The sequence below is a fragment of the Muntiacus reevesi genome, chromosome 11 (assembly GCF_963930625.1).
Source record: "Muntiacus reevesi chromosome 11, mMunRee1.1, whole genome shotgun sequence".
NCBI classification, from domain to species: Eukaryota; Metazoa; Chordata; class Mammalia; order Artiodactyla; family Cervidae; genus Muntiacus; species Muntiacus reevesi.
Window position 1 is genome coordinate 62,509,025 of NC_089259.1, and position 24,612 is coordinate 62,533,636.

Below are 24,612 nucleotides of genomic sequence, written 5' to 3' on the forward strand. Positions count from 1 at the left end.
GAACAACAGACTGGCTCCAAATAGGAAAAGGAGTACGTCAAGGCTATATATCGTCATCCTGCTTATTTAACTTATATGCAGAGTACATCATAAGAAATGGCTGGGCTGGAAGAAGCACAAGCTGGAATCAAGATTGCTGGGAGAAAATATCAATAACCACAGATATGCAGATGATACCACCCTTATGGCAGAAAGTGAAGAAGAACTAAAGAGTCTCTTGATGAAAGTGAAAGAGGAGAGTGAAAAAGTTGGCTTAAAGCTCAACATTCAGAAAACTAAGATCATGGCATCTGGTCCAATGACTTCATGGCAAATAGATGGGGAGACAGTGGAAAACAGTGTCAGACTTTATTTTTTGGGGGGCTCTCAAATCACTACAGATGGTGATTGCAGCCATGAAATTAAAAAATGCTTATTCCTTGGAAGGAAAGTTATGACTAACTTAGATAGCATATTAAAAAGCAGAGACCTTACTTTGCCAACAAAGGCCCGTCTAGTCAAGGCTATGGTTTTTCCAGTGGTCATGTATGGATGTGAGAGTTGGACTGTGAAGATAGCTGAGTGCTGAAAAATTGATGCTTTTGAACTGTGGTGTTGGAGAAGACTCTCGAGAGTCCCTTGGACTGCAAGGAGATCCAACCAGTCCATCCTAAAGGAGATGAGTCCTGGGTGTTCATTGGAAGGACTGATGCTGAAGCTGAAACTCCAGTACTTTGGCCACCTCATGCAAAGAGTTGACTCATTGAAAAAGACCCTGATGTTGGGAGGGATTAGGGGAAGGAGGAGAAGGGGACCACATAAGATGAGATGGCTGGATGGCATCACCGACTAGATGAACATGAGTTTGAGTAAACTTGGGCAGTTGGTGATGCACAGGGAGGCCTGGCGTGCTGCGATTCATGGGGTCGCAAAGAGTCAGACACAACTGAGTGACTGAACTGAACTGAACATGATTTTAACAATGTTATTCTACCAATACCTTGAGGTAATTTTAAACAGAAGCAGGACTTTTGAAAGGAACACTTTAGAGAGTGGAGTGCATTGGAGGAAGTTCAGAATAAATGTGAAAGACACGTTAGAAAATAATTACCGTGATCCAAGTGAAGGCTAAGCTAGAGGAACAGTGGTCAAGGCAGGAGAAAAAACATAGGTGTGAGAGAGATTTGGAAAATTGAAATATATGTTTCTAGTCATTAATTGGATGTAGGAAGTAAGGAAGAAATTTAAGAATGATTTTAGCTTCATATGGCTGATTGAATGAACATACTGTTGATTGAGAGAGTGCACTGGTCCAGGACTACAACTGACTGGGAAATGTCATGAGTTGAGTTTGAGATACTGAGTTTGAAGTGTCTGTGAGATATCCAAGTCAAGAGGTCGAGGATTTAATTAGTTTCGAGTCTGATGATGAATGCTTTCATAACAATGAGACACAAGTCTCACCGCTCATCAGACCACATGAAAGACCAAGCTGTATTCTCTTTTTAAGCATTGTTACTGCTTATTTTGGCAGTAATAAGTGACTTTTTCTTCTTTTCATAACACATCACTCTCTCTGAAACAGTGACTCCTTGCTAAGAGAGAAAAAAGTTGAAAATAATAGAGTCATGGAAGCCATGGTAGTGGGCTATGCAGAAGGGTCTGTGTAATGAGAACACGGTATTGGGTTGCCCCAAAAGTTAAATCAATGTTACGGAAAAACTCAAACGATTTTTTTGGCCAACCCAGTAGAAGAACTCCCTAGGGGGCTCTAGGTCATGTCAAGGAAAATGAGCCAATTTTGGATGTTGATGACAGCCCAGGTAGGATATGTACTGAGAAAAAACCTATTGGATGTAATAGTGTGATGGCTGTTGGTGAACTTGTGAGACATGTGCTCTGTGAATAGGGGCAGATTAAAGATATATTTAGCTGTAAATTAGAGATGAAAGATATGAAGAGAGCAAATACTGGCAACTCTTGCAAGAAATGTATCTGTATGAGAGAAAGGAACTTTGATAGTAGTGATAATATGTATTATATTATGTATTGATAGTAGCAATACAGTAATTTAAGTGATCTATTTTATGATGAAAGGTACTGGAATGTGTATTTGAATATATATGTGTAATGAATAGTTTTTCTTAAAAAAATATTACATTTAGCCTGATGGTATAATGCTAGAATTTATGTTAGAGCAACCAATTAGACTTTAGTTTGAGTTTCTCAGAAATTAATCTTTGTCCATGGGAATTAGGCAAGTCAAGCTGATGCTTTCAATCATTTTGCTTCATGTTCAACTTTTGTATGTTGAACAGGATGAAAGGCAAGTAGCCAGAAATTTTTAAAGCAATTGGATAGAGATATCGGAGAGGGAAAGCATTTTATCCACAGGGCTCTTGTGTGAAGAAAGCATGAAATTATTGCCAGGGAAATATCAACCGACCATCTCACCCCTTCAGTGGAGCCCCTCCGCAACCCTGGAGAGTAAACACTGCCTGGCTAATGTAAACAGCAGAAAATTAACTTTTTCTCACATTGCTTATAAAATGTGTATAGCAATGGACAAGAAAACTGTGTAACCAAAATAAAATGAACTGTCAATTTCACTCAGGGAAGCGCTTAAGACTAGTTATGCATGTAAGCTGCGGCAACTCACTTAGTCATAAAAATCAATGAGATTGCCACCTGGGTCATAAGGGAACGTTGCCACTGCAGGAAAACAAATCTGAGCTTTCATAACAATGAGACACAAGTCTCACCCCTCATCAGCCCACATGCAAGACCAAGCTGTATTCTCTTTTTAAGCATCGTTATTGCTTATTTTGGTGGTAATAAGTGACTTTTTCTTCTTTTCATAACACATCACTCTCTCTGAAACAGTGACTCCTTGCTAAAATACCTTATACACTGCAAAGAGGTGAATCACTAGAATAAGAATTTCAGATTGAATCCTGCTTCTAATGTCGCACTCTAAGTGAAATAGCATTAAGTGCTATTCAATGCCAATGCTAAACCTTAGTTTCCTTAAAGAAGGATGAATTCAGTACTGTCAAATTCATGTTTCCCTTGACATTTCAGGTTAGGCACATAGACTTTGACCCACAGGTGATATATAATGTTAGACTCTGTCATTTTTTTTCACTGATAAATTTATGCTATCCTATAATCAAGAAATAGTCATTTGATTCTTTGGCGCTATTCAACAGTTACTAAAAGTGGTTTCTGGACTAGCATCCTGAAATTTATTCCTAGCCTGCCAGCGTGGTTTATCATTTATAAACATTGTTTACAAAAAGAACTCAAAAGGTAAGGATTAACTTGTATTTCTCAAAAAATGCCAGAAGATCCCACTAGTTGATGATCATCTTCATCTCTTATTCTTCTGTCTTGGGATGGTCTGGATAGTTTCCACTTCAGGAAGGATTTTCCAAGGCATTTAGGTCCTTAGATACCTATCTGAAAAGGATGGATGAATTGGGATGAAGCCCTATTTTTGACCTGCTACTAAAGCTCAAACTCTTTTAATAGTTCTCAGACACCTTTCTTCATTCAGTTCCTTTCCATTTGTTCAGGATCATTTCTGATTTACCCCTAGTTCCCAGATCTGCGACCTTTATTGACATATTTCCTCCAGTCCAGTCAAAGGTACAGGGTCAAATTTCTGTTGACTGAACTCTTGGATCATTTTCTAGAGAGATGCTCTATAAGAATACAGTATACATAAAAATATTGTTTTTGGGTGAAGACTTCATTATGTAGAACAAAATTATTTTGGATTGATTCATTTCAAGCCAAAATATACTCAGTATCCAAACTAAACATAGGTAGTACTGTTTCAATTATTCTCCTAAGCAATGTATCTAAGACTATTTTGTTGGAAAATTTTGATTGACTGATTGACAGAGTTTTCATGTCTTTATTGATAAATTGCAGTAATTAACCACAAATATAATGGAACCACTTTAGTGAGAAGTTTCCAAATGTTGTGTATGAACATGAATTCACTTGATAGTTTTCATCAATCCTCCCTTTCATCTGTACGTTGTCATGCATCCTTCTCACTCTATGTAGTAGGAATATTGATTACATGTTTGCCAACTTCCATAAATTTCCATTGATAATTTGGTTTAGAGTACATTTTCTGTGCTAAATTTAAGACAAAATCCTGTCAATGTTAAAGACTTCTATGTGAACTTAATTCCAATTGTACATCTTATTCCTCTTGAGCTGTGGTGCTTATTGCTTGGAGTAGAGGAGAGGAAACTGGTCTCTCTACCCTCTTCCATCAACTACTGATGCCTGCTGTGTTTGGGATCAGGCAGGAGGGAGAGGGAAAATTGAGATATCGTTATGCTAGTGGGGCAGGGAGCTATGGGGCTTTATCTGTGTGTGCTCATGCTGAGATAGTCTCTCTACTGGTGATGTGAATATCACCTTCACCCCAAGTATGACACAACTAAATACCTCACTCTCCTAGAGTGCAGAAACTAGCCCTGTCAGGAATATACACCCCAGCTTCTTCTTAGAGTTGAACATCCTGAAAACTCACAACCGCTGCCTCTCTACTAACCCAGTGCTCCTTCACACACTGTCACTAGAACTGTAAATCCGTGTGAAGAAGACAAGGAAGGTTTAATTTAATGGGACATGAACTGGAGGTTGCTGCATATTCTTACCAGCATTGTTTCAAGGCCCTACTCCAGAGCCTTCTGCCTCCAGAAGTCTCTAGAATTGAAGAGAACTCTGGACTGTGAAAGATCTCCCCAAACTTCACAAGGTACATGTGAAGTGTCTCCTCTTTCTCACCATGAGAGAGGAGGTCTAAACAAGGACATCACCCTTTAGACACAAACTCCCAGAATGCTCTTCCAAGAACTCTATACCTGGAGGAATTGATGGGTTCTACAGCTGAGCAGGCATCCAGCCCAACTCAAAAGGCCAATTTCCCATAGTTCCTTGTACCCCCAAACTTCACGAGAGATGAGGCACCCTGCACCACCACCACCACAGACATTTCTTGGAAGGGACACATTTCCCTCCATCCTCCCTTTGGGGGAAGTGAAGCTAGTCTCCTATTCAGTATTTATTCTTACTGTTTTCCTCACCTTAAATTTTTTTTATATTGGAGTATAGTTGATTAGCAATGTTGTGTTATTTTCAAGTGTACAGTAAAGTGATACATTTATACATAAACATATATCTGTTCTTTTTCAAGTTCTATTCCACTTAATTTAATTTAAAAGAATATGGTGGGTTGTAGACAAGGCTAGTTCTGACCAGTGGTCTCTCAGTGAACTCTGAAAAAGTGTGATGTTCACATGTCCTAGAGTCTCTATGACAAAGAATGTGTGGCCATTTTTTTTTTTCACAATTTCAGGACCCAAGGATATATTCTATAAGCCATTTGACATTTTCCCCCAAATTTATCACACAGCAAGAGTATAAGAGATTCCTTATTAAATCCATTGAGCCAGTTTGAGACACCTACTTCTAATTTGTGAATTCTCTATTTTGTGTTACCACTGGCTGAAACTTAAAATCCAGGAAAATATTTTAAGAATTTCTCAAGTATTAGGTATTTGCATCAAATGCATTTTCAGTATGTAAAACAGAAGTAAGGATGTTGCCTTGGTCATATCAACACATTTCAGTGTTTTTCCTCTTTCTCTTAATTCATCTAATTTCTTTCTTTGCCATCAAATCACATTACTTGCTTATTATTTTGTTAATAGTGAAATGGGAATAATAACTATCCTACAATTGCGTCGTGTATTAATTTGTTAATTTTGCTGAGCAATTGAGAGACCAAAGCACTAACTGTTATGGTTGTCTGGCGAATGAAGTTGTCTCCAACAAAGCACAGAGAAGGAGCTGCTGAGTTACAGTAAATTCAGCCTGATGCCGCTATTAGTTTAAATGCCTTAGCTAAATGGTACCAACTGAGATCATTAACTTTGCTTTCATAGCTATTTTCTTAATGTTACTTAGCAACTTCACTTTGAAAATACCCATTTCACATCCCTGTAGCCTAAGGAGTATCATTAGTAGTAAAATTGCATGTTTCATTGCATAGCCAGAGAAGAGCTAATGGTATATCCTGAAGATCTATCACCAGCTGCACTGAGACAGCTCAGACAGCATGCATCGACTGCATAGGCCCCAGAAACAGAGCCCAATAAAAGGATAAAAATTTATCCACCATGAATTCAGAATATGAAAGGAATCATTTCTATGTGTATTATGTTGCAGAATACCAATATCCATGTAATATTGTGTAATGAATCCATATATCAACAAGTTTTGTGTAAGATCAAGATGATCTGAAATATGAAATTCTAAAATGTACCAAATGTTCCTGCCCTGAAAAAAATGTATGAATATTTCTTACTATAACCTAGGAATAATGATGCCTTTAACAAATGTAAGTGCATTTGGTGATATGAATACTTGTCTAGGGTGATGACTTAAGAAACCAGCACAATATAAGAACTATAGAAACGCAAAAGTAATCAAACGGTTACAGTTAAGCCAATTATTTATTCTTTCTTCCAATGTTATGTATTTTTCCAATTGTTTATAATTGGTATGTATAGTTTTTTTTTTTTGAGAGATAAGCAATAATATTTTCTCTCAGCAAGGTATTTTAATCCAGTTAGTACTCAGTAGCTACAGACAAGCACTCAATGACAGGCACTAATAATTTTTCAATTACAAAGACAGAGTTTTAACTAGTCTTATCATCTATAAATATGATGCTTTTATAGTTTGAGGTACAAAGGCATTTTCTGTTCAATTTCTCTTACCAAAGTCATTCATTTTTCCTAAGAGAAGACAAGCAAAACTACTTAACTACTGTTAACAAGTTAACTCTTCTTCCATGACTTCATCCCGTGGGCTCTGGTGTTGTTAATTGTGTGGCGCCTCTCCCACTCGTCTCCTTTTTGGCTCACTTTTCTTTAAATATAGATATTCTCTAAGATGTACTTCCTATCTCTTGCTTACACACTCTTTCCTTTCACTGTCACATTTGTATAGCTGATACTTAAATCAGTATTCATCTTTTCACCCACCCACCCATCCATCTATCCAAACATTTATTCGTTCAACATGTATCGAGTGCTACTGTGTGTCAGCTAAGTAAAGCAAGTGGTGGGAATTCAGAATGATGAAGAAATAGCCCCTGATTTGAGGGATAAGCAAATGTTGGAAATTTCTAACTGTATATAGACTGACATCCCCTCAAAGTTCAACATCTAAAGTTAAGCCTCTGCTTAACCCAAACTATACCTCCAGCCACCATTACCTACTTCTGTTCATGATTATTTTCAGTTTCTGGTCTCCTGACTCTGTCCTCCCCAAGTCGCCCCCCAAATCAATCTCCGCTGCTGCCTGAAGTTCTCTGTTACTTCACATCAGGGCCACTTTAGTTTGCCAAATATCCTTATTTGTGAAAGATTTTAAAACTTTATTTTGGTGAAATCACGATGGGATAAACATTTAAATATATACAGTGTCTTCTATGTGCTAATGCACACCTCTCAAGTAATAGTATTAGCTGGGATTTCTGAAATTTATTGATTAGTTTCTATATGCCACACAGTAGACTAACAGCTGTTAATTCTTATTTCCAAAACAAAACACAATAGCCTTATGACAAAGATTCTCTTTTTATCACCTGTTTAGAGGCAAGAAAACAGTTGACTAAGGTCATGAAGCTAAGGAATAGCTGTCCGGGTTTAAAAACAGGAGGTCAAATTTCAGTCCTTTTTCTTAACTTATCTCCTGTATTCTCTATAAGACTAAATTCTCTTTGTTTTTCTTCTGTTAGTTATGCCCCTAATTCTAAAAAGTATACTTTTTTTTTTTTAAATATAGACAATGGCTATTGGCTCCCCCATAGGAAAGAAGACCGTTCAACTCATTTTCCTTAAATCAAATTCTAGTATTTTTCCTTTCCAAATAGATATTTTTAGATAATTTATATTTTATTTATATCTTTATTTTAGTTTCTCAGAAAGAGCATATTACTCAGTATTATTCTATACCTTGCCTTTTCACCTGAAAAATATCTTGCTAATATACTATGTCTGCACTTTTCAGTTCAGTTCAGTTGCTCAGTCATGTCCAGCTTTTTGCGACCCCAAGGACTGTAGCACGCTAGGCTTCCCTGAAAATCACCAACTCCCAGAGTCTGCTCAAACTTATGTCCATCAAGTCGGTGACGCCATCCAAGCATTTCATCCTCTATTGTCCCCTTCTTTTCTTGCCTTCAATTTTTCCCAGCAAGAGGTTTTCTTCGAATAAGTCAGTTCTTTGTATCAAGTGGCCAAAGTATTGGAATTTCAGTATCAGTCTTTCTAATGAATATTCAGGACTGATCTCCTTTAGGATGAACTGGTTGGATCTCCTTGCAGTCCAAGGGACTCTCAAGAGTCTTCTCCAGCACCACAGTTTAAAACCACCAATTCTTTGGTGCTTAGCTTTCTTTATAGTCTAACTCACACATCCATACCTGACTACTGGAAAAACCATAGTTTTGACTAGATGAATCTTTGTTGGTAAAGCAATGTCTCTGCTCTTTAATATGCTGCCTAGGTTGTACATAATTTTTTTCCAAGGAACAAGGATCTTTTGATTTCATGGCTGCAGTCACCATCTGCAGTTATTTTGGAGCCTTCCCGCCCACCCCCAGCCCCCTCCGCCAAAATGAAGTCTGTCACTGTTTCGATTATCTCCCCATCTATTTGCCATGAAGTCATTGGACCAGATGCCATGATCTTAGTTTTCTGAATGTTCGATTTGAAGCCAACTTTTTCACTCTCCTAGTTTACCTTCATCAAGAGGCTCTTTAGTTCCTCTTCACTTTGTGATGTAAGGGTGGTGTCATCTGCATATCTGAGGTTATTGATATTTCTGCCTGCAGTCTTGATTCCAGTCTGTGCTTCATCCAGCCTGGCATTTCACATGATGTACTCTGCATATAAGTAAAATAAGCAGGGTGACAGTATACAGTCTTGACGTATTCCTTTCCCAATTTTGAACCAGTCTGTTTTTCCATATCTGGTTCTGACTGTTGCTTCTTGACTTGATACAGATTTCTCAGGAGGCAGGTCAGGTGGTCTGGTATTCACATCTCTTTCAGAATTTTCCACAATTATTTTTGTGATCCACACAGTCATAGGCTTTGGCATAGTCAATAAAGCAGAAGTAGATATTTTTCTGGAACTCTCTTGCTTTTTCTGTGATCAGCGGATATTGGCGATTTGATCTCTGGTTCCTCTGCCTTTTCTAAATCCACCTTGAACATCTTGGAAGTTCTTGGTTCACGTACTTTTGAAACCTCCCTTAGAGAATTTTGAGCATCACTTTGCTACGGTGTGAGATGAGTGCAATTGTATAGCAGTTTGAACATTCTTTGGCATTGCCTTTCTTAGGGATTGGAATGAAAACTGGCTTTTCCAGTACTGTGGCCATGCTGAGTTTTCCAAATTGGCTGACATACTGAGTGCAGCACTTTCACAGCATCATCTTTCAGATTTGAAAAAAGTTCACTTGGAATTCTATCACTTCTACTAGATTTGTTCATAGCGATGCTTCCTAAGGCCCACTTGACTTCACATTCCAGGATGTCTGGCTCTAGGTGAGTGATCACGCCATCATGGTTATCTGGGTCATGAAGATCTTTTTTGTATATTTCTCTGTGTATTCTTGCCACCTCTTCTTAATATCTTCTGCTTCTGTTAGGTCCATACTGTTTCTGTCCTTTATTGTGCCCATCTTTGCCAAAAGTTTCCCTTGGTATCTCTAACTTTCTTGAGCTCTCTAGTCTTTATATTCTATTGTTTTCCTCCATTTCTTTGTTGGCTGTCTAAATTTCTATGCTACATTGTCATGTATCAATATTCATTCATGTAATTCCCTCTTAATGGGTATTGAGGCACTTGTGTTTCCTTTTTCAAACAGTACAGCACTGCACAAGGGAACATGTCTGTGATTCTAGATTTAGAATAAGCCTCCAGGAGGTTTGTTCCGTTTATTTAGTGAAGATCCTCTTTCTTGGCTTCTCCTGGACATGGAATATAAGCCAGACCATCAGTCCTGTGAGTAATGATTGGATGGAGGCAGAGTGCTGCATGTCAGTGTTATGATCCTCAGTGAATAACCCTGCTTAGCCCCAACTTTTCCTCTTACCTTCCACACCACCACAGCCAAGTCTGAACCTGTCCTTTCTACTTTGTCCAGAAGAGATCAGATGCCATTTCTACCTTAATAACTTCTTCTGCAGTATTTTCTCAGAGATTTCAATCTGCTTTCCATATTCAAAAAACATCTCTTATAGTTCCCATGCAGTGACGATCTTTCTCAGTCTCTACTGGTGCCATTTATTCTGAGCTGGAAGACTAAATCAAAATAATTCGTTGTGATAAAAACATAAAATTATGTTTGTTCTTACATGTTCACTGGAAAATAAATGGACACCTCCTCCTCTTCAGGATTCCTCTGTGTTGGTGCGGTATATTTGTTTCCAAGTTTGACATTATTTTGTTAGGTGTTTCTCTACCTATTTCTCACCTCAGCTTCAATCACATATGACATGCAATCCAAAAATAAAAGTAATGAAAATTAGAAATTCATTAACTATAAATTCAAGATAGAGACCCAAAGACAAGAAAACTAGAATAAATATATACACACACACACACATACTGCTACTGCTAAGTCAACTTCAGTTGTGTCTGACTCTGTGTGACCCCAGAGATGGCAGCCTACCAGGCTCCTCCATCCATGGGATTCTCCAGGCAAGAATACTGGAGTGGGTTGCCATTTCCTTCTCCAATGCATGCATTCATGCTAAGTCGCTTCAGTCGTGTCCGACCCTATGCGACCCTATGGACAGCAGCCCACCAGGTTCCTCTGTCCACAGGATTCTCTAGGCAGGAATACTGGAGTGGGTTGCCATTTCCTTCTCCAAGATACACATACTGACTGTAGGTTATTCCAATTGCAGTGCACTTGATTTATCTGTCTACTTAACTATAATGAGTTAACTGTAGGGGACTGTGAAAAGAGGTGAGAAAGAGAACTAGTTAACACATACTGAAAACTGAGCCACCAATGGCTGTAATGAATATGTGATGGAGTGGTGTGAATCTGCTGTTTTGATGACTACCTGTGCTCACCTGTTTCTGAATGCCTCATCAGTTCAGTTCAGTCACTCAGTCGTGTCTGACTCTTTGCGACCCTGTGGACTGCAGCACACCAGGCTTTCCTGTCCATCACCAACTCCCAGAGTTTGCTCAAACTCATGTTCATTGAGTTGGTGATGCCAACCAACCATCTGATCCTCTATCGTCCCTTTCTCCTTCTGCCTTCAATCTTCCCCAGCATCAGGGTCTTTTCCAGTGAGTCAATTCTTCACGTCAGGTGGCCAAAATACTTGAGTTTCAACTTCAGCATCAGTCCATCCAATGAATATTCAGGACCGATTTTCTTTAGAATTGCCTGGTTTGATCTCCTTGCAGTCCACAGGACTCTCAAGAGTCTTCTCCAACACCACAGTTCAAAAGCATCAATTCTTTGGCACTCAGATTTCTTTATAGTCCAGCTCTCACATCCATACATTACTATTGAAAAAACCACAGGTTTGACTAGATGGACCTTTTTTGGCAAAGTAATGTCTCTGCTTTTTAATATGCTGTCTAGGTTGGTCATAGCTTTGCTGCCAAGGCGCAAGCATCATTGTGGGAGCATGTTATTGAATAGTATGAATTTGGAATCTGGATAAAAAAAATACAGCACAATTTCATAAGGTACTTATCTAAGGAATAGCAATCATTTTCAATATTGGATAAGACACTGGTTGTGTTTGTATTTTGAAACATAGTGTACTGCTTTCTAAGGTGGAACTAGCTAGGAGATTTTTAAGGATGACTTTGAGTGTATATTATTTTGCCATCTTTGTTAACTTAAAAACCTAACTCCTATGTAAGTCTCTATTGCATTGGAGTTGAAGGTAAATAATGTGTGAGATAACAATCTCCCCTAGAAAACAGTATGTGATTCATTATATGATTCTTATTATCCAACAACAACAAAAAAAAACCATGTATAGATTCCTCAGGGAGAGCAAAGTATTTCTTGGCATTTACTCTGATACAAATTTGTGAATGGCTCTGTGTTGAGAGAACAGTGAATGAGAGCATGAACAAGATGTTTAACAACTTTATACATGAATCTACAAGTTAACTCTGACAGTGATGGGAGGAAAACAATTAAACACAAGAGTATACTGTAAGTAAAACCAGTGAAGCCATAGGAGATATTCATTAAGGAAATCAATGCTTGGTGTCACTAGGTGTATTTCTTTTAATGATTCCATTCGAGTCAAGTCATCTTGCAAGACACATCCTTGAACTTGATTAACCTGGAAATCCAAGTCTAGTCCAACTGCCTTTAGAAACATATGTTAAATAGAACCAAAGGTCCTCAATTAGTGATAAAATTATCTTGGTTCCAGCTTCTTAGTTGTTAACAAATGCTACGTAAAATAAATGAACTAAAAAATTAGTCAAAGATACTAGAATACAGTTTTGTTGTCTCAGAAAAACATAGGACAGTTTAATTAAATTACCAAGATCAAATAATTGACTAGTTTTCAGACAATCTGTATCTGTTTTTTGTTCCCTACCTCCATATATTATTGAATATTAGTCAATAAAAGAAAATGTCACATTACTGTCATTGTCTAAATTTAAAAAAGAATGAATATGTAGAGTACATTCCAAATGTCTTTTGCTAGTTTCTTCTTTCCTGGTCTCAGTTAATCATAATCTCATGGCCTCTTTCAGAATGGACATTAGTGGTGCTGATGTAAAGATAAGGGTCTCCTGTCTTGGACCATGACTTACCTGAGTTGAGCCATGTTCTTTGTTCATCTTGCGTTGACTAGGAAAATCATTCTGAGTCAACTCTCAGAGCATCATTTGAACAGGAAAGATATATCCTGAATCATCCCCAGTTTCTCCACCCTTGTATAGAGCCTACCCACAATGCCTGTTGCCATGATGCCAGCTTGCCTCTGATGTGTTTTTATTTACCAGAACTATTACAATAGGAATTATTTCTCTTACTGGCTTATCTCCTGCAAATATTCTGTCTGAAGAGTGGGTGTCTATTACTGGCTCAAATATGTCACAGAAACTGAGTTTGAATAAAAAGAACCATCAAAATATTCCAGTAATCAGTTAGTAGTGGCAGCTAGAGTTATCTGTAGTTCACATTATATTTTATATCAAGTGTACCCAACAGCTTGACATTTTTCTAGGAAAATTCATACGCAAGACTTGACATCTACTTTATTCATTCCAACCCCCAGGGTAGACTTTTAGAATGCTCCTGTACAGCTAATCATTAGTAATTGATCCTGCTGATCCTTGGTTTTGAATGTGAAATCATGCTACTAAACAAACAAATCTATGTATAGCTATAAAAGAATTCTGGCAAACCTTGACTTTAAAAAATTCTGAGTAAACAATTTCCTTGTATGTGTTAATACTTACTAAATAATAAATCTGGAGGGAAGGAGGATAAGTCAGGAGCAATCAATCCTTTAAGGACATTTGGTTAGCTTTGGGGGAGGAATATTTTAGAGCTAAACTTCATTCATTACAACACATAAATCCTTTGTGGATTAAAAGTTAAGAGGTGAAAAAATTAAAGACAGAGGAGAATAGAAGTATACTGTTTTCTCTATAAAAGAAAATGCTTTTTCTTTGAGATCAGTGGGATAAAATTAAAATGAAAACATTAACATAATAGATATGCAAATATATGTAATTAAAATCATTTAAAATTAAAATATTTTTACGTTATTAGGAGAATCGTTAAGACAAAAAGCTGGGTGCATCAGAGCAACCAAGTTGCATGGTTCCAGGGAATAGCATTCACATAATTATATGACAAACAGTTACAAAAATGGTAATAATAGTAAACACAAGCATATTAGATTTTAATGCCTAAAATTATTAAATAAAAATAACTAATTTTAAAAGAAATATAAAACTTTTTCATAATAAATTAGATTTTTTTGAAATTTAAATTTTATAGTAGAACAAATTTTTAAGACTTGAAATACTCTCTTTTTCCCAAAAGGAAATAGAGCCCTGCATGATCATTGCCTCTGAGAGTGAAAACTGGCAGGACATTTTTTACAAGCCATTTATTGTGCATTTCCTAGCCAATGTTCTCGAAATCGAACTTTAAACAGGTATATGTGAATATAATACAGAATTTGGATGAATATTTATTCACAAAGATATCTATTATGGTTCATCCATATAGTGAAATAATTTATAATCATTAATAAGTATTGATAGTATACACCCAGTTTTTTTTTTTTTTAATAAAAAAAGAGATTTACATAGCTCTATATGAACAGGGACTGTTCATGTGACGCCTGTCCTACTTTAGTTCATGGGGTCGCAAAGAGTTGGATACAACTTAGTGACTAAACCACAAGAACAGCAATGTGAACAGGGACATTTTCCATCTAGCTCACATCTGTATCCCCTGAAGAGTGCCTGGCATAAGGCACATGCTTAGAAAAATAGAAAAGCATTAGATATTAAGAAATATATTCTCAAGTTAGCAATGATTATCTGTTGCCATAGGATTGTAAGTGATACTTGCACCTACATATAAATCATCACTTTCCAAATTTTTTCTAAAAAATCACTTCTTATATTATTGGGGAAAGTTTATTTTTTAAAGATTCCAGCTACCAATACATTGTTGTTATACAACTATCCACTAAGAAAAGATAAGCCTTCAAGGAATCTCTCTTAATGAATTTGAGAATTAAATGCAGCATCACCTGCATTGGAATCATCTGGCATATTTACTTAAAATGTACGTTTCTGAGCTTGGTTGGGGGGTGGAACAGAATCTACATTTTTATCACATTTTTGTGCCCCTTTTTCTTGTTTACCCATATGGTTCTCAGTCACATTAAAGCAAGAGAATCACTGAATTAGGAAGATAATTAAAATTCAGCAAAATCTAAACAGCGGGAATGGCTTTTTAGAGGAGTTTCTTACAAGCCTGTTGTAAATTGGTGTAACAAACTTTATGTGAGAGGCTATGACTATATGAAGGATAATGGAACCCTCAGTAATAATCATCAGCACTAGATAGCGTTGAGTTTACAGAGAAAAATCAATTTAGATAAAATATATGGCATGGGGTTTGCTTTTGAAAACATACGAATGTGAAAATTAGTGCTTACAGTAAATGGTGACTTTTCCTCACATGAAAAGCAAAAGCATCAGTGATAGATGCTCTATAAAATATTTGTAAATTAGTAATCTTTGATTCTGACTAGCATTAGGCAGTAGATGTCTGGTATATGTGCAATTTACATGTTTTTTAAATTCTCTCTCCCACATCAATTAAACTCTACTGATATTCTGCAGCTCTGCATTTCAGATGATTTTAATATATATGCCCAAAAGCTTAAGCCAGTCAGCAAATAGTTATTAACTACTTCTTATGTGTAGGCATAGTTCTAGGTGTTATTTATGAGATAGTAAGAAAGACAACACTTCTGCCTCAAGAATGTTCTATCCTAATGAAAGTGAAAGTCGCTTGGTTGTGTCTGACTGTTTGCAAGTCCATGGTCTCCTCTGTCCATGGAATTCTCCAGGCAAGAATACTGAAGTGGGTAGCCATTCCCTTCTCCAGGGGATCCTCCCAACACAGGGATCAAACCCAAGGCTCCCACTTTGCAGGTGGATTCTTTACCATCTGAGCCACCAAGGAAGCCCTATCCTAATGATTGAGCACAGATAGTAAAAACAAAAATATAAGTTTAAAAAGATAATAAATGCATGAAGAAAATGACATAAATGAACATGGTTGAGTGAGGGTCCTTAAAAGATGCATCTTCTTTAGCTGAGGTGGTCATCAGAACAGCTTCTGTGGAGAGGTGACATTTGGGTTAAAGTTTGAGACAGTCAAACAAGGGTCTACAACAAAAGCACCTCAAGAAGATTAAATAACAAATAGGCTCTAATAAAGAACAAATTGATATAGTCAAAGTTTGGAAACAAGACCAGTGTGGAGAAGATGGAGGCAAAGTGAAATAGACTGTCTGAGCCAAAATATGTGAGGCCATGTATGGTAAGGTGAATAGCTGAGACAGATACTGGAGGACTTTAAGCAAAGGAAAAGTATGGTCATGTGACTGGATTTAAAAAGATCACTTTGACTACAGTAGACTGAATGTTTATTTCCCTCCCAAACTCAGATGTTGAACTCCTAACCTCTGATTTGATGGTTAGGAGTTGGGGCCTGTGGGAAGTTATTAGGTCACTGGGCAGAGCCCTCATGAATGAATTTGTGCCCTTATGAAAGGGAATCCAGAGACCTTCTCTGCTGTTTGCCATGCGATGATACAATGAGAAGTTTCCAGTCTGAACCCTGGAAGAGGCTCTCCCCAGAACCCTGATCTTGGATTCCTGGCCTCTAGAACTTGGAGGATACATTTCTGTTCTTTTTAAGCTACTCCATCTAAAATTTGTTATAGCAGCCCATTGACTTAGACATTTAACTGTGAGTTGACAAAGTACTTAGAACCCAACTAGAAGTTAGAAGGCTGTTATGTCCTAGATAAATCACATGGCTGGAAGCAGTCTTAAGGTATTAGATGGGGACAATTGATTAGATTTTCCTAGGCAAGAATACTGGAGTGGGTTGCCATTTCCTTCTCCAAGATTTGAAGCTAGATTGACTAATACGAAGAATCAGAAAAGGAAGAATCAAGGCTATATACTCTGCACCTAGTCAACTCAATCCTGAGTTGTGTGCCTCAGAATTCATCTGTTGAAGTGCTAGAGCCCTTCCAGTGGTGTTTGGGCATGGGACTTGTAGATGGTAACTGAGTGTAGGTGGATTGGAAGGATGGAGCCTTCAAAATGAGATTAGTGTCTTTGTAAGAGATGAAAATTCTCTCTCTCCTGTAGCCCTGTGAGGACACAGCAAGAAGCTGGCCATCTGAGACTTGAGAATCTTGGACTTCCAGCCTCCAGAGCTGTGAGCAAAGCAATTTCTGTTTTTCAAACCACCCAGACTATAGATATTTCATTTATGGCAGCCTGAGCTGATTAATAAACTAATGTTCTGAGCTGGAGAAACTAGGTGGTACTTTGTACAAATAAGACAGGACTTGAAGAGAGTTTAGTGTGTGGAACAATCAAAGTTTGGTAAATAAAATATATTATTTGATCTCCAAGTTGTTTTTGAGAAATATCAATAACCTCAGATATGCAGATGACATGACCCTTATGGCAGAAAGTGAAGAGGAACTAAAGAGCCTCTTGATGAAAGTGAAAGACGAGAGTGAAAAAGTTGGCTTGAAGCTGAACATTCAGAAAACTAAGATCATGACATCTGGTCCCATCACCTCATGGCGAATAGATGTGGAAACAGTGTCAGACTTTATTTTTCCAGGCTCCAAAATCACCAGATGGTGAATGCAGCCATGAAATTAAAAGACGCTTACTCCTTGGAAGGAAAGTTATGACCAAACTAGACAGCATTTTTAAAAGCAGAGACATTACTTTGCCAACAAAGGTCCATCTAGTCAAGGCTATGGTTTTTCCATTGGTCATGTATGGATGTGAGAATTGGACTATAAAGAAAGCTGAGCACCAAAGAATTGATGCTTTTGAACTGTGGTGTTGGAAAAGACTCTTGCGAGTCCGTTGGACCTCAAGGAGATCCAACCACTCCATCGTAAGGGAGATCAGTCCTGGGTGTTGATTTGAGGGTCTGATGTTGAAGCTGCAACTCCAGTACTTTGGCCACCTGATGCAAACAGCTGACTCATTTGAAAAGACCCTGATGCTGGGAGGGATTGGGGGCAGGAGGAGAAGGGGACGACAGAGGATGAGATGGCTGGATGGCATCACCGACTCGATGGACATGAGTTTGGGTGGGCTCCGGGAGTTGATGTTGGACGGGGAGGCCTGGTGTGCTGCACCTTATGGGTTCGCAAAGCAGCCGCACATGACTGAGCAACTGAACTGAACTGAAAGTTGTTAAATAGGGATTTGAACTTTTTTCCATCTAGGACTTAGGAAGACTCTCTGTGTGCTGTGCTTAGTCGCTCAGCTGTGTCCAACCCTTTGCGACCCCATGGACTGAAGACCAATAAATCCATTGCAGGTGGATTCTTTACCATCTGAGCCACCAAGGAAGCCCTATCCTGATGGTTGAGCACAGACAATAAACATAAAATGTAAGTTTAAAAAGATAATGACTTCATGAAGAAAATAACATAATTCTCTAAGGAAACATAAATATTTAGTAGTTATCAGTATAACATGATATCTAAAATTTTGGACTTGACTAGAAAAGAATGCCAAGAATTATAATTTTGAGAAATGTCCTATGTCAAACAAGTCAGGTGGTAGTTGAATAAATCAAAGGATAATGTTTTAAGATGGTTAATACCAAGACCTGTTTGTATGCTGATGATAATGAACCACAGGATGGGAAGAATGTATGATGTAGGAGAAAAATAGAATATTCACAAAAGTGGAAATACTCAGAAGGTAATAAACTGCAAATTTGAAGGCCATCAGATTGATGAGTTTGGTTGATAAAATGAGAGGATGTTTTATATGATTACATCAATTTTCTCTAAGATAGGGGGTACGATTATCATATGAGAGTGGAACAGAAAGTAGTGTTAGCTGATGGCAAGTTTTCATGAGATAGGAGAGCTGGATGAATGGGAATACTTTAGTAAGTACAAATGCAACAATGGGAATTATTTGCCTGAGTGGAATGCTTGAGATCATGATGGCAGAGTCAGTTACATTTTGGAGGATGACATTTCATGAATGATGATGTATGGAGGAGAAAGCAGTGGAAGCTAACAGGATCAAGAGCTGAGAGATCAAGATGCTAGATGGATTCTCTCTATGAATGTTGATGTCTTCAATAATTAATACAGAGTTAAAGTGGAAAAACAGATGTTATCTATAAATGGATTATAAATAAATAAATGAGAGGTTAATAGTTGACATCAAAGAAGAGAAAGTGCCTGAGATCAAATATTGTTAGAGGAGCAGGGAGTTTGGAAAGGGTAAAGGAAATGAATGGTTTAGAAGCAGCAAAGAATGACAACCACCTCTAGGTAGTAATAAACATGTACTGTATCTCCCAAAATAAGTCACCCATGGACAGAGTTCTCAAAGACCAGCTAAGTAGACATTTGAGAAGAGAGGTGAAATTATAAAGTACACATCTTGGAAAGTTAGAAAGTAAAAATAAAAATGGGTGTTAGTCTCTCTAGCTGTGAGAGGAACAATTTTTAAAATTGTGATTAAAAAAATTAAAATGAATAGTCAATGCAGTTGTGAGATTTTGTCCAGGGATCTTCAAAAACTGGGATGATGATGTTTAATAAGATATTTTAAATGCGTCCTGTGATTACCTTCAACTGATGGTGGGTGGTGCTTTAGTTTCTAAGTCATGTCTAACTCCTTGCATCCCCATGGACTGTAGCCCACCAGGCTCCTCTGTCCATGGGATTTCCCCGGCAAGAATACTGGAGTCAGTAACCATTCCTTTCTCCAGGGCGTCTTCCCGACCCAGAGATTGAACAGGGTCTCATGCATTGCAGGTGGATTCTTTACTGCTGAACCAGCAGAGAAGCCCTCAACTGGCAATATATTGTCTAAATTCTGCCTAGGTGGTAAGCACTGTACATGAGTGACTAAATGTATACCTAAAACACACACTCTTCATCTTTCAAACACTCATGCATGCTTACATAAGAAATATAGTAGAAGTTGTTATTTTCTCAAACAGGAACATACTGTATCATACAGTATTATTAATAAAAATCAGACTAATGCAATTCTTACATCTTTGGTTAGGCTTATAGCATTATCTTGATAAGTGTTCTAGGAATTATCCTGGCAAAGTGGAAGAACAGTTCCTTTAAAAGTGGCTGTAATGTTGAAAGAAGAAAGAAATGAGATTGTTTCTGTGACTACACTAGTTGGTGAAGGGGATATTAATTGAGGTGACAAAAGCAGTAACTCTGAGTTACATATAAATGAATATACCAGTCTTTTAGATTGCTATATTACATTTTTAGACCTCAGTTTTCTTATCTGGAAAATTAGGATCCTTGGTATCTACTTTGCAGCACTTTTGTAAGCATTTAAAACAATAAAGAGATAGTATCTTAATCACATTTCTACAATGTTGAAAGTCCTAATAAATAATGCCTGTTGATGGTTTTCTCTTGTTTTCTGATACAGGCAGGAGTTACGTCAGTGAATATTTGAATGCCAAAGCTAAAACCTCTATTTTTATCATGAGTAATCAGACTGTTTATTTCACTCTTCTAGCCTATCTTAATGATATTAGCAGGTTGGATTCTATTTCTAAAATCAATTCTGTTGCCTCTTGAAACTCTATTATATCTACTGTTATTCTTTAATATTTCATCTGAGAAAGAAAACAGTTTGTATTTTGCTGATTCATTTCTACTCTTCAAGATCATAGGGACATTGTTAATATTTTTTATTCCTCTCAATAAACCATGAATTTTCAACTCACAGAGGAGAAAAAAGAATCATAAATGGGACAGGAGAGCAGTGGGATAGAGAGGCTCTCTTGGACCAACACAAGGATAAAGAGAAATTGGTTCTGTCATCTCAAGTAGAGGGAGAATTTAGGGACTGAAATTTCAAGATAAGGCAAAAAGAAAAATACCAGGGGCATGATATAATAACCTTAAAGTATTTTTTTCCCTGAGAGTTTTGAGGGGCATTGGCATTTTAAATGGATTTTAAATAGACAAAGTTAAGGGAAGTATGAAGGAATCTTTATTGTGTATTGCTGATTTTGGCAAACAACAGGATTAAGTTTTAAAAAGCAAATCAATATACTATTATCAATACATTATGAGTTTTGAGGAATAATGAATAATTTATCTAAAAGAGTGTTTTAATGAATATAATTTGTATTTCAATGAATAGGCAGAAAAGCATTAATCATGTTCAAAAGTGATCAGTATAACTTCACCTTTCTTTAGCATGAGAAAGCTGTTGATTATTAATCCTCTGGAGTAGAGGGACCACGGATTTATATTCCACTTGGTAGCCAAAGGAGAAAAAAAAAGTTTGGCTAATATAGTGTGCTCTGCTTAATCTACTGCTGCATTACAAAATGCCCCAAATGTCCTGGCATAAAAGTGAACATTTTATTATCTTCATGGATTCTGTGAGTTAAAATTGACATATAGAGCACAGAAGACAATTATTTCTATGATGTCTGGAACCTCAGCTGGGAAAACTCAAAGGCTGAAAGTGAGATGATAGCTGAGGACAGGAATCATTTGAAAGCACGGTCACTCACAGTTCTGGAGGTTGATTCCTAGCCTTGGTTAAGGCTGCCCGCTGAAGCAGTGCCATCTGGCCTCTCCAGGATCCTCTCTTCTTCACAGCTTGGTACCTGGCTTCTAAGATAAGCGTCCTCAGAGCTCCAGGCTGAAGCAGCTTTTATGATCTTGCCTCAGAAAGCACAAAGTAGTCTCATGTGTGCTGGGTGCTCAGTTGGGTCCGACTCTTTGAAACCCCATGGACTTTTCTATCCATGGAATTTTCCAGACAAGAATACTGAAGTGGGTTACCATTTCCTATTCCAAGGGTTATTCTCAACCCAGTGATCAAACCCGTTTCTCTTGCATTTCCTCCTTTGGAAGATGGATTCTTTACCACTGAGCCACTCAGGATAGGCCGAATTCAAAAGGAGGAAACATGAACCCATCTTGAGTAGAAGGAATGTTGGCATCCCCTTGTAAGAAGTGCTCATGGCTGCTTTAAAATATAAGATCTGCTTAATACAGACACAAGTACTATCAATTTTATTAAGCATCTGTTTCTGGGATCTATTCCTGACTTCTCTACCTTCTTGATATTTATTATATTTGGTTCTTTATTACAGCTTTAATAACTTGTTTACTGCAGGTTAAGGCTAACTCTTAAAATGAGTTACAAGAGGAAGATGTTTTGGACGATATTGTGTGTGGAGAACAGATGATGTTACTGGTTTTAGAGACAAATTATTTACTTGGTATTATCACAACTGTGTCATCTTTGGATAAATTTTACTATGGTAAATATGTTTTGCAAGATGAATGCTGTCCAGTATAAATGCTTCACAAAGAAAGCTTTGTGAGAATATTTTAGGGGACATTGAATTTGGATTAAATTTTGAAAGTCAGAAGAATTTTCTTACTGTCTAAGATGACCAAGATTTTTTTCTGGAGCCATAATAGAAAAATATTGGGAAAATGGCTTACATTCAGGATGGCTTACATATTCCCCTGAGATCCTATTAATTTATTACATCTGGTGATTTGAAGACAGAATGGTGCTTTAAATGATACCACTGTAGTCTAAACTTTCTACTGTAGAGGTTGAAAAACAAAGTGAATATTTTTATTCCTTTGTAGTATAGTATGATAAAAAATTAAAGTTAAGGGAAATCTCTCAGTAAAAACCTGTTATTTAGAAATGATACAACTATGGTCCAGAGGTATTAAATAACTTATGCCAGTTGCATTTGATTAATCTGAGTCAGGATCTAAGCTTGGTCTACGCAGAGGGAACCATTGCATTATTCTTCAAGGAGATCTTATTAACTATACACAACAGATACAATGCATTTGGCCATCAGTACCATCATTAAACTAAGTTTATCCAATTAAAATTTGATGAAAAGCGAAGAAGACATGGTGGTTCAGACAGTAAACAATCTGCCTGCAATGCAGGAGACCTGGGTGTGATCCCTGAGTCAGGAAGATCCTCTGGAGAAAGGAATGACAACTCACTCCAATATTCTTGCCTGGACAGTTCTGTGGACAGAGGAGCCTGGTGTGCTGCAGTCCATGGTGTCACAAAGAGTCAGATATGACTGAGCAACTAAGAATACATTTTAAAGCCTCCCAAGTAACTTTATTGTGACTATTTGGGCAATCTGGGAGGTGAAGAATTAAAAATATGTAACCTCTATGGAAGATTTCCAAAAACTATTGAAAATCTAAAAAAAGGATCTAACACATTACAAAGAAGCAGAAACTTTGTCAAAGGGAAGAGAGGATTCTGTTCTGGGTAAGAACAAAATGCACTTATTGGGGAATTTCAAAAGGGACTGACATCCTGTTGGAAATATGATATGGAGAAAAGCTTTACAAAGACAAAGTTAGAAATGTCTGAAAAAGAGAGCTGAGTCATGAGCAAACTCTGGGGAGGGATATATATGTGTATGTGAAAGGAGAAAATGTCATGCCTGGGCATTGATTATGAAAGAAGGAAAAAGAACAAAAACTAAAACATCATAATTTTTGTCAACCAATCATATTTACGACTAAATGTGTGGGAGTGTGCCATGACACAAGCAAATCAGAATATTATGCTTGGTTAATTATAATAACTGAGCATGAAATTTTGAAACAGATAAGCTTGACAAAGTATATTCAGGGCCCTTAAGACATTTAAAACAATGTGAAATAATTTGGATTTCACATTTGATATTTAAATATACTACTTTATTTGCTCAAAGCATATGTTGGAATCATAAATGATCTTGAATTTAAGATATTTATTTACTTCATACTTTAAATGAATCTTTCCTAAAAGTAGTAGCATCTAATTGATTAAATTGATTGTGATGACTATTTTGTCATTATTTTGATATCACAGTGATGCCTTCTGATCATGGAATGCTATTCAGTCAAATAAGATTCTAATCACTATACCATCTCTGAATATTGATGGAAAAGTGACCCAAGATTTAGTTATAGTCTAAGGACTTATTTGTGATACCAATCAAAGTACATATTCCCTGTATGCCTAAAATTCCTGGATCTATTTATAGAAGTCTAGTTCAGATTTTACATAATCCAGTATATGAGTGTATGTTTTGTGTGTATAACTATATATGTCTGCCTTTGCAGCTGTAATATGATTTTGTCATTTATAGTGCCTTTCTGGGGGTTCCTGGGTGGCTCAGTGATAAAGAATCCACTTGCTGATTCAAGAATTGCAAGTTTGATCCCTGGGTCTGAACAATCCCCTGAAATAGGAAATGGCAACCCTCTCCAGTATTCTTGCCTAGTAAATCCCTTGGACCGAGGAGCCTTGCGGGCTACAGTCCATGGGATCGCAAGAAGTCAAATACAACTGAGAGACGATGCACATATCGCATTTCTAGGACTAAAAAAAAAAAGTCGTTGCACTTGACTCAGCAGTCTTGTATATTCTACAAGCGTCCATGAAACTCTGGCAGGCTAACTTGTTAGCTTGAAATAGATGAAAGTGTCAGGCTTTTCAGAGTTCTTGACACAACTTTTCTAATTTCATTTCTTGCTGCTCCATGTCTGCATGACACTTAAGGTGCATTACTCACACTTCCCAAATATAACTTGCAATTCTATATCTTAATTTATAGATTGCTTTTCCATCAATTTCCACTCAGGAAACATTTATCCATATTCTTCTTGAAATATTTTTTTATATCAAACCACTCATCAGACAAAACTTTTGACTG

The 24,612-nt window shown here is 37.2% G+C and overlaps 1 long non-coding RNA gene across 2 annotated transcripts in view; it reads right to left on the reverse strand.

Annotated features, from left to right (window-relative positions):
- LOC136144435 (uncharacterized) overlaps positions 1 to 21,707 on the reverse strand; it is a 55,929-nt gene extending 34,222 nt beyond the window's left edge. For both annotated transcript variants that reach the window (XR_010658544.1, XR_010658545.1), the window contains exon 1: positions 21,418 to 21,707. This is a non-coding gene — a long non-coding RNA (uncharacterized lncRNA). The remainder of the gene's footprint in view (positions 1 to 21,417) is intronic.
- Between the last annotated feature and the right edge of the window lie 2,905 nt (positions 21,708 to 24,612).